The sequence below is a fragment of the Medicago sativa genome, chromosome 6, assembly GCF_051527215.1.
Source record: "Medicago sativa cultivar Bolivia chromosome 6, Bolivia_mono, whole genome shotgun sequence".
Lineage (NCBI taxonomy): Eukaryota > Viridiplantae > Streptophyta > Magnoliopsida > Fabales > Fabaceae > Medicago > Medicago sativa.
The window spans coordinates 30,953,597-30,965,054 of record NC_140754.1 but is presented as its reverse complement, the minus strand read 5'-3'; the positions used below and the strand labels follow the sequence as shown (position 1 = coordinate 30,965,054).

The 11,458-nt window shown below is 32.0% G+C and overlaps 1 long non-coding RNA gene across 3 annotated transcripts; it reads left to right on the top strand.

Moving 5' to 3' along the window:
• The first annotated feature begins 2,298 nt into the window (after window positions 1–2,298).
• On the top strand, window positions 2,299–7,552 carry LOC146914495 (uncharacterized). Of its 3 annotated transcripts, XR_015014231.1 has the most exons (4): window positions 2,299–2,421; window positions 2,514–2,633; window positions 3,823–4,149; window positions 4,263–7,552. It is a non-coding gene; the product is annotated as an uncharacterized LOC146914495 (long non-coding RNA). The 3 variants fall into 3 exon arrangements; XR_015014232.1 differs by lacking the exon at window positions 3,823–4,149; XR_015014230.1 differs by having other exon boundaries at window positions 3,823–7,552.
• The last annotated feature ends 3,906 nt before the right edge of the window (window positions 7,553–11,458 follow it).

Here is an 11,458-nt window from a genome sequence, read left to right as displayed (position 1 = left end):
CAGATTTATGAAATCCCTCCACAAACCACCGACCCCCGCCTCTTCCTTGTTGGTCGTTTCCATGCAAACCGACCAATTCCCTCCGACAAATCGTTCTGGAACCCAATCAAATTGTGACTCATACTTAACTGTTGTTAATTCCATTGAAGGTTTCGCTTAGTTTTGTGCCAAAGAGGTTAGGGGACGTAACTCTATACGTAAGGTTTCCATTGAAGATTTCTAACGTTTTAAGGCACTACTTAAAATTGTGCAGACAAACCATCAACTATGACGCCTCCGAGATAAAACAACATAATTCATTGTGTGATTAACTATTACATTGTAGAAAAACCATTCCAAAATTACCCTCTCAAGTATCGCCATTAAAGTCACTTGAATTTAATACAGAAACCGCTCAATTATGGTACTGCAATAACTCAAGCATGATGCTACCACCATTTCAACAAAGGAAGAAAATATCAAATGGATGTATATACCCTTAATTCTGAAGGGACATTATTATAAAATTTGGGATGGAGGGAATATCTTTTGGGAATTTCTACGGTACACTCACAAAATGAGGTGTACCGGTACTCTTTCTTCATAATTTTATGAAATAAATAACTATTTATCAATATTTATATTTTATAAAACATCATTTCATAAGAAAAAACATCAGTTCATTGTTTATAAGAATCATAGTAATTTTTTTACATATTATCGTAAAATATAATCAATATTCTCAATTATGAGTGCTAAAAATTCAAAAAAAAAATAATTTTATTTCGTTAACACTTTTGATGAATAAGATTTAGTTATTATAAATATAAATGATAGAAAATAATATTTTTCTTTAAAAAAGAACTCATTTAACCATTAATTTAAAGAGTGAGTGTACCGGTACACTCAAATATATTGGGTGTACCATAGAATTTGCCATATCTTTTAGCGTTTAATATTTGCATTATATAAACTAATTAATATAATATACGGAGGTAGTATGTTAGTAACAACAACAATTATTGATTTCAAAATCATGTACTTTATATAAAATACTCAAGTTCCAAGAAAAACTGTCTACTTTTAACTTCTTAACCTATAAAAGTTTACACATGAAAGAAAAAACTTATCATTAAACTATATAAAGATTGCACATGATAGAAAAACCTTGTTATTAAACTATATAATATATTCAAACAAGAAATTGAGCTCAAATAGTTAATTAGATTCACCAAGAAAAAAATTATCCTGAAGAACCTGAGTTCAATTATTAGGAGGAACAATTGTTTACTATACATTACTAACCTTTCAGCCGAACTTCAGATTAACATAACCTTTTTCTCCAAAGAATCGAAAGGGTAACACTAAAACAGTATATACTATTCCTATCTTACCTAAAGACACAAATACTTTTTTCATAAAAGAAATAAAATATGCAAATATAAATATATGATAATTATTTTAAGGAAAATTGTACGAGAATTATTATAATTAGGGTTAATAATGATTTACCCATTGTAATATAGGTAATTTTCGGTTTTCCCCTTGTAATATTTTTGTTTTGATTTACCCCTAGATCATTCATAAATGAAAATTTCTGAAAAAAAGAAAGTTCGTTTTTGAATGACCTATTGGGGGTATTCCAAAACAAATTCTTTTTACAGGGGGTAAAAAAATTACAGGAAGAAAACCGGAAATGATCTATATTACATGGTAAAACACCATTAACCCTTATAATTACCGTAAGATGCAAGTATAAACAGATTTTGTAAATTATGCTTTGCTTTGAGTTTGACCCTTGCAACAAATTTTTCTCATCTCCCCAACTGATCCATTTTTTTCTGAGAACATTGTTACAAGTGGCGGAGCTAGAAAATATTCTGGGGGTGGGCCAAATTATTTTTTATCCATTCAAGTGACCAATTATTTCATGTGCAAATTTACTGCGTAAAGGAGTTTTATTTTTGGATCAACCAAAACCTAAAATCGACATAAAATTGTATAAAATCTCGCAAAATAGATCTATAATTGAATTATTTAAATTTTTTAGGTGAGCCACTACACCACTTTACGGGAATTTGGATCAACCGAAATCTAAAACGACACAAAATTGTATAAAATCTCGCAAAGTAGACCTATAATCGTTGATTTTTTAATTTTTGTGGTGGGCCGTGGCCCACCTCAGCCCATGAAGGGCTCCGCCACTAGTTACAACTAATTTTTCCTTGACTTTTTCTGCCGTATATGTCTCTATCCCAAACAGAATTTTTACTCAATCTCTCTCACACGTATATATCCTTCTACAATATATAAGAGGCAATACCTACTATTCTTCTCATATAATAACACTAATACTTGCAACAATTCTTAAATACCAAAGGCGAAACTTATGATTCCTCTACGTTGATTCCCCTCGTTCTCTCTCTTCATAACCCTAATTCTGTGAGTCTCTCTTATTCTTTTTCCTTTTTCACTTACAAGGTATTATTGTGTCAATGAAATTTAACTATGTTTTGTAATCGTTTGCTATTTAGGAAAGAGGTGACCACATATCCAAATGTTAAAGGTTCACTACAATAGGATCCGGGGGATGATGTCATGCAAGCCATGGTTATTGCCGTTGAATCTGTGATCCAACAGCTGAATTTCCTTAGGTATGTTTAATACATCTTACACTAACTATGATTCAGTTTTATTTTTTTTCCTGTGAAGAAGAAATACAAATAAATAAAGGCAATCAAATTTTGTTTTTTGGAAAGGTAAAGGAAAATTATATTAGAATGAAAATAGGCTCAACATCTGAGATATGACCATCTATCCAATAATAATAAATAATATAATATTAGAAAAGATAAATACAATGTGTTCTACCTCATAGCATTCAGTGTGTTTTCGTCTGCAACATCTCTTACTCCCTCTCTTACTCTCTTTCTTGTGTGTGAAGTCGCACAAGAGAGGAAGTAAGAGATGGAGGAAGAGATATTACCGACGAGAATACCCAGAAGGCTATGAGGATATAACACATTTATTTATCTTTTCTATTATTATTATTATTATTGGATATAGTTCTTGAATAATAGCTGAGATGTTGGATGCGCTAGCGGATTGAAAGATGTGTAACCAGTGGCGGAGCTAGAAATAATTTTTAGGGTGGGCCAATTTTTATAATGTGTGTAAATGTATATTTTTTATTAGTTAATTTAGTGGCTATTAATTTTTATTGTAAAACAAATTGTGCTTTGTTAATAATATATTATTAAAAGCAAAATTAAGATATGAAAGGTTGTTACCTTGGTGGAAAAGAAAGAATTTTTAAAGTGCAGCAGTATGCACCAGTTCGAACACTGATGGCCTTTTTAATTTAATTTAATTTTTTTTAAAAAACGTAAGAAATTAAAAAAGTGGCACAATAGGATTCGATGATCAGTAGGATTCGATGATCTCTTGAGACATGAAGCAGCCAAAACAATTGCCTAACCGCTGGAACACGCTGCACAAATGTTGATTCTAGCGCAACATAAAATATATAATATAACTTCATGCTATAATTTTTGTATATATACCTATTAAAAATTATTTTTTTAGGGTTTGGGGTGGGCCGTGGCCCACCCTGAGCCATGAGTGGCTCCGCCACTGTGTGTAACGCTACAAGGTATAGGGTATTGCTTTCACGAAAAAGCTTTGCAACTTTAGTTTAAGCAAGATACACTAATTTTTTTTTTTAATGTTTTTGCGAATGCAGTTAAGGCTACGTTAGCCTCATTGAATAATTACACTTACCATTATTAAATATTGAGATGTGATTATGATTTTAAATCTTTCTATACACCTTTTTTGTTTTAGGGATTCTATACATATCTTTTGGATTGTGAGTAAGGAACGCCGTAAATAACAATGTTGTTTGTTACCTATATTATAGGGGTAAGACAAACAATAATAATCCCCATACATCCTTAAAAAAAATAAATCCCATAAACAAATATACAGATTAGAACTAAATTGAATTTTCTTCTATATATGATTTTAAAAATATAATTATAAGGTAATATTTTGTTGCATACAAACAATCCATAAAAAACCATGAAGGGAAAATCTTAGTGAAATCAAAGAGCAGATTTTCATTCCTCTACGTTGATTCCCCTCGTTGTCTCTCTCCATAACCCTAATTTCGTGAGTCTCTCTTATTCTTTTTCCATCTTCACTTACAAGGTAATATTGTGTTGCATACAAATATTTTGACTCAATGAAATTTGACTGTGTTTTGTAATCTTTTGCTTATTTAGGAAAGAGGTGACGATATATCCAACTGTTAGTGGCTCACAACAATAGGAACCAGTGGGGATGATTTCATGCAAGCCATGGCTGTTGCCGTTGAATCTGTGATCTATCAACTGAATTTCCTCAGGTATCGTTAATACATCTGACTCCAAATATGATTCTATTTTTTTTCCTGTAAATGAGAAATAATAATAATAAATAAAGGCAATCAAATTTTGTTTTTGGAAAGGCAAAGGAAAATTATATTATAATGAAAATAGGAATAAAAATAAACAAAGTCAACCGAATTTTGTTTTATGAAAGGCCAAGGAAAAGGAAATTTATATTACAGTCAAAATAGGCACAAAGGTACCCATAACCAGGGGTGTATAAATGGGGTTAGAATGGATAAATGGGGTTTCACAAAAACTTTGCAACTATAAATGGGGTTTTAATGTTTTTGCGACTGTGATTAAGGCTACGTTAGCCTCCTTGGACACCACAAGCATTGGTCTACACTAATTTTAAATCTTTTCATAAATATCTTTTGTTACAATGATGACACCATAAGCATTGATATACGGTTTCATTGTTCGCGACAAAATCGTTATCGCCGACTGCAGTGTTACCAGATTACGCGATGAAATCTTTGAAGTCATGACAACTATGGTGATGACGTCGATGAATTCACAGGGTAATTTGGTGACGCGTAACAATTTTGTCGCGCGAACTATGAAATGGTATATAATGATTATGATGTCATCATAGTAATAGAGAATTCAAAGTCGGTTAGAGAGCTATAGCAAGAGAGAGGGGGAAAAGTCGTGAAGAAGAAGTAATGAAGAGTGTTGCGAAATAAGCCTCTTTGACGAGGGAAACTGAAAATGCTGAGCAGAGAAACTAAACACCCGAAGACAACGACTTGCCCCTCTATCACTCGTAATAGTCATAATGAAAAGCTCAGATTTAAAAAGCATGAATGTGGCAATTAGCACAGATTTAAAAAGCTCAAAATCGGTGTTTTACACAATGAAATCTTTTTGACCAAATCACAATGAAATCTTAAGAATAATTTAAAAGCTAGAACAATTTTTGGCATTGAAATATTAAGGGAAATCCTAATTTTTGACATTGATTTCCAATTTGTCGGTAACTACCCAAGTCTAGACTCACTCAACCCCAAACCAGTATTGGTTTAGCTGCTGATGAAGGTTGGGACAACATGATCTTTGAGTCAGATTCCCATACTTTGGTACACACTATTAGGTCCCCATCAAGGAGTTTCATAGTTTTATGCTATTATATCTTCTATTAAAATTGATTTAGTTTTGCATTCTAGCTTTGACGTGAATTTTATTAGGCAACAGGTAAACAAGCTTGCTTATAGTCTAGCTACGGCGACCTGTTCTTGGTCTTGTCACCGTATTTTTGAGAATTATCTTCCTTGTATTGAACATATTTTGATTAACGATATCATTTAAGTTTGCTTCAATAAAAAAAAAATGTTCCCAAGTTGGCATTGAAGCCCTTCCTTCTTTTGAAATGCTTGATGTTGGGGAGTAAACTAAGAGTTATTGCTATCTTTTCTGACTACCGTTGTAATAAAGTTGCTGATTTATTCCGAAAAAGGGAATTGTGTGTAATAAATCAAAATGTGAGGAACTTGAGTCTTTTTGGATGCATGTGAGGTTTGATTTCTCCTTGAGATTTTACCAATCATGAATAGTCAATAGTATAAGTTTCCAATTGCGTTTCCATTTTGCTTATATGGTTACCAAGTTACCATAAAAAATTAGTATTACTTAATTAGTCTATGTTATATTAAAAGAGGAAAATGATTTATATCCATAATCTTATACATGATGAATATTCTTATACCTTCACATCGTCTGATGTGGAATGCATAAATATAGTTCAATGTTTGCGCCGCACCATTTGCATATTTTATGTCCATATATATGCATAAATAAATTTTTATATACATATATGAGAAAATCGACATGATAAAATTTTGGAAACACGACTATTTTCATAACATTTACATCAATGAAGTGTTTCTATTAGATTACTTTTTATTTTATATGTAAAACACTATTAAATATTTGCACCACACTCGTTGAAGATTTTATATGCTTATAAATGCGGATGATAAAATTTGGAATGTATTTCATATGGGTAGTTAGAGATTCTGAAAAGAGTAAACTCCCAAAAGAATTTTTGGAGTCATTATTAGAGAAAGGTCTAATTGTCAATTGGTGTCCACAACTACAAGTGCTAACACATGAAGCTGTCGGTTGTTTTGTAACACATTGTGGTTGGAACTCGACATTGGAAGCTTTGAGTGTTGGAGTTCCAGTGATTGCAATGCCACTTTGGACAGATCAAATCACAAATGCAAAGTTTATTGTTGATGTATGGAAAATGATGTCAAAGCTCATGCTGATGATGAAGGGGTAGTTAGAAGGGAAACAATTAAGGATTGCTTAAAGGAAATAATCGAGATTGAAAAGGGAAATGAAATGAAGAAGAATGCTATGAAATGGAAGAATTTGGCTAGGAACTCTGTTGATGAGGGTGGAAGTTCTGATAAGAATATTGTTGATTTTGTGAATGAATTGACATTATGCTAAGTTACATAACTTGCACCACACCTAAATAGATTCGTTGTAGTTGAGATATTCCGAAATTCACGCGGTCAATGCATTGGTAACCATAAGATTGAGTTTCTTCAGTTTCCTAAGTATGCCGATTTTCATTTTGTTTTTTAATATCCAAATTATTGATCTTAAAATTTGCATAGTCAAATCTTGATCAGTCGGTCATTGATGTGCTGACTATGTGAACTCATGGTATTCAACTGCAGAGAATCTTGATGTATTATAAAATAAAGTGGTGTTTTAGCTGAAAATTATGGTCTACAAAGTATGCTTAAGAGGTAAAAAAAGAAAAGCAAGTGTGTCAAATTAACATAAGGTAGTAAATCATTGGTAAAGAAAAAGCAAGTACTTTTTTGACACTTGCTCATACATAAATGGTTAACAGTACAATAATGCAAAGCATCTAGGAGAAGTATATCTTTGTCTGTCACATAGTCACATGATAGCAGTGCTAATTGACACTATTATGGAGAATGATTGTGATGGAGACTAATATAAAACTCATGGACTTTCAATAAACGAAGAGACGTGAACTAGAGTAATCTTAATATCTATGAGTTTTGTTTGTGATGTCTCTAGAAATTTTTGGGGCCTAAAGTCAAATCTATAGAGACCTTATATTATACAAATCTAAATTTTATTATATCATTCGTCTAGATTTACTTCTTCTTTTTATTTTTTAGTGAGAAATTCTTACTATTACTATTCTCTCCTTGTAAAAAGTTCCCTTACAATCACCACTACTCTCCTCACCAATATTTACCACGCCCACACTACAACATCTTTCACTAAGCGATGAGGAAGATGTACTCGAAATTCATATTGATGAAATCCCTCCACAAACCACCGACCCCCACCTCGGCCTAGTTGGTCGTTTCCACACAAATCGGCTAATTCGCTCCTACATGTTTATGCAGAAGATTGAATCATTCTGGAACCCAGGATGTTGTTAATTCCATTGAAGGTTTGACCTAATTTTGTGCCAAAGAGAAGGTTAGAGGACCTAACTCTATAGGTAGGTTGGTTAGGAACTATCCTTTCTTCCTAAGGTAATTATGAAACCGTTTTGTCTATTATTTTCAATTCAATTCTAATATTGTTCCCAGGTCACATTAAGACGTTTCGCGGCACTGTCTAAAATTGTGCAAGACAAACTATCAACTGCCGCCTCCAAGTTAAAATAACAAAATTCACTGTGCGATTAACTATTACATTTTAGAAAAACCGTTCGAGAACTACACTCTAAAGTATCGCCATTAAAGTCACTTGAATTTAGCTGTACTAGAATTAAACCGCTAAATTATGATGCTGCGACCACTCAAGCATGATGCTACAATTTCAACCTCTAACTTCTTCAAATGAAGAAAATATTGACTAGATGTATATACTCTTAATTCTAAAGAGAAATTATTATTTCTAAAAAGCGACAATGATCCTTTTTTATTAACCTAAAAACTATCTAATGGACTATGCTTTCTAGACCATTGTTGATTCCACATGATTGTTATACCTTAAAAGGGAATATGGTCTTAAAAACATTCTTAATATCGAAGGGATGGAAAAGAAAAGGAAGAAGTGGCTCGGAAATGTATCGAGTATAAAGAGAGAGAGAAGAGAAAAAAATTCTCCCCAAACACATCAAAGCTACGAGAGCAATTCGATCAGTTCAACAACTCTTAAGAATGGAGGAAACAAACTTAATTGGATAGGAATGAATGAAGGATTTAAAAATCAGTTGGATTTTCAATATTATCCCAACTAATATGAGCGAAAATTATAGGAAGTGGTATCCACGGATCTAAAAAAAAAAAAAAGGCAAATGCCAACTTATGCCCCCATGGGCACATGTTAAGAAACTTATTATAGAGATATATGTATCAAAAGTCGTGCATTCAACTTCTTAAAAGTTAAAATATTTTGTTTTCCAATGCAAAATTGCTCTTTTTGGGTTACTTAACATACGCCATTAGAGCACAAGTTAGTATGACCCAAAAAAAGATTACTATTGTTTTGTCATCATTATCCGGTACTTATTATATGGGACATTCACGTAAAATAGTCAAAACACCAATAAAGAGTAGTATCATCTCAAGAAGCTTATAGGTAGAACTAACCGAAAACTCTCCACTCTCCTCCGGCCTCCTCCAGCACAAATCCTCCCCCACTACCCTTTAAATACCATTAACCAAAGTTAAAATATTTTTTATTTGTTAACGCCTACACACAAAAGGTGATTTCCTCCATATAAATCTAGACGAACCACTATTTTTACCTTTCACACTAGCCTCCTTTTGACACGGAATTGAAAATATCCTTTGAAATAATTCACAGAGAGTGGAGTTTCCAATCCAAATGCATGTCTCTCCAAAAACTAGTATTGTTCCCATTACCCTTTTTATTCACAACCGAAACACTTTCTACGATCTTGATGCAAACCAAGGCCAGCCACCTAGTTTTAAATCGGTTATGTTTCTGACTTCTTTCATTGGAAACCAGCTTCTTTTGATATATATCTTTCTACTTTATTTGAATTCTTAAAGTCTTAGACATGAAGGAGCACCGTTTCCTTCAATCAATTAAATAATTCACATTTTCGTTGTTTAAAATATGCAATTTGTTTGACTCAATAGTATAATGGGATGATTGAGTAGTAAATATAAATGACTCTTTCTAGTCTCACCCCATATATTTCTAGTTACAGCCAAATTTATTTAAAATTTTACAATAATACCAAAATTGTCCTCTTCATGTAAAAACCCTTCTTTCATTATCATTTTGAACCGTCAACCCCTTTCATCCACAAATCACCATAGATGTGCAACCAAGATCAAAGATTGAATCAACATATTTTTTATTGATCTGTACTCTATTCATAAAGGTTAGCGAATTTCATGAATTTCATTTTCCAAGAGTTTCTATTTGTTTATTGTTTGATTTGGTATGAGATATGCATGTGTTAACTGTAATTTGATTTTACATAGTGTGATGTTAGTGTAAATTCAGTTTACGTATGTATATAAGAGGTTAGTGTAGACTCAGTTTACGTATGTATGTGAGAGGTTAGTGTAAATTCAATTTACGTATGTATATAAGAGGTTTACGTAAAATGAGTTTATGTATGTATATGAGAGGTTAGTGTAAATTTAGTTTAGGTATGCATATAAGAGGTTAGTGTAAACTAAGTTTACGTATGTATATGAGAGGTTAATGTAAATTAAGTTTATATATATATATATATATATATATATATATATATATATATATATATATATATATATATATATATATATATATGTAAACTTAATTAGGTATGCATATAAGAGGTTAGTGTAAATTCAGTTTACGTATGTACAATTGGGTTATTTTAAATTCAGTTTACATATATAAGAGGTTAATGTAAACTTCCCAAATGCAGAAAATGAAAAAATCATTGCTTTCTTGCTCAAATGGAACTTAGAACACAATCGAGCTAGGAAAATCAGAAATCGCTAAACATAAAGCTATGAAGTGATACACGTGCGTGCTGACAGAGATAAAAAATGGAAAACTTATGTGATTGGATGTTATTGAAAGAGACGAGGAGATGAAGGCTTAAGCAAGTGTGAGGAACAGCGATAGCTTTCAAAAACACGGTGAGTGTTTGGAACGATGAATACGTAAATTAGGCTTTAGAAGTTTGAATGATGAATACGTGAATTAAGTTTTCTAGGTTTGGTTCTTTGAAATTTTTATCGTAGTTAAAGGGTATATTAGTTATTCTGCGGTGTAACTTGGGTTTTTTGGGGTGTGAGTAGTATCTGTCAATATAAATAGAGAGGTCTCATAATCTCTAGGTCTTGCACTATCATAGTTATTTGTGTAGTAATAACTTTTACGAGGACATCAGAATTGTTATATAGAATTGGTTATATGTTGTTAATGTTTAATACATATTAGTGGAAGTACCCGTGCAACGTACAGGACACCAACGTGGTTCAAAAATATGTTGTTATAGTTTAAAATCAATAAACAGATTTTGTAACAATCTGTTTCTCAGATTTTCAAATTTTTCATTATACTGAATCAGTGTTTATATCAATTAAATAAAAGTTTAAAAGTAATTATACTTGAAGAAATAACAAATTCCAGGGTCGTTTTTTACGAGTATTGCTATCATGTGACTATTTGAAACACAAATATTTTTCTCTATTTTTGTATGAGCAAGTGATAAAAAAGTAGGATGTATCTTCTCATGATTGAGCAAGGTTAATAACTCTTACATTCTTAGTAAACAAAATATAATGACAATTAAGATGAAATTAATAAATTATTACCTTATGGAAATTGTTAACTGTCGAAATTCAATCTAATGGTTAGTAACGCACTGACTGCGTGAATGCAGAAATATCTCAACCGCAGCGAATCCATTTAAGTGTGGTGCAAGTATCATTATTTCCTTCCTTAATTGTTTCCCTTCTAACCATCCCTTTCTCATCAGTATGAGCTTTGACTCCAATTTTCCAATCATCAACAATAAACTTTCAATTTGTGATTTGATCTGTCTAAAGTGGGCATTGTAATCACTG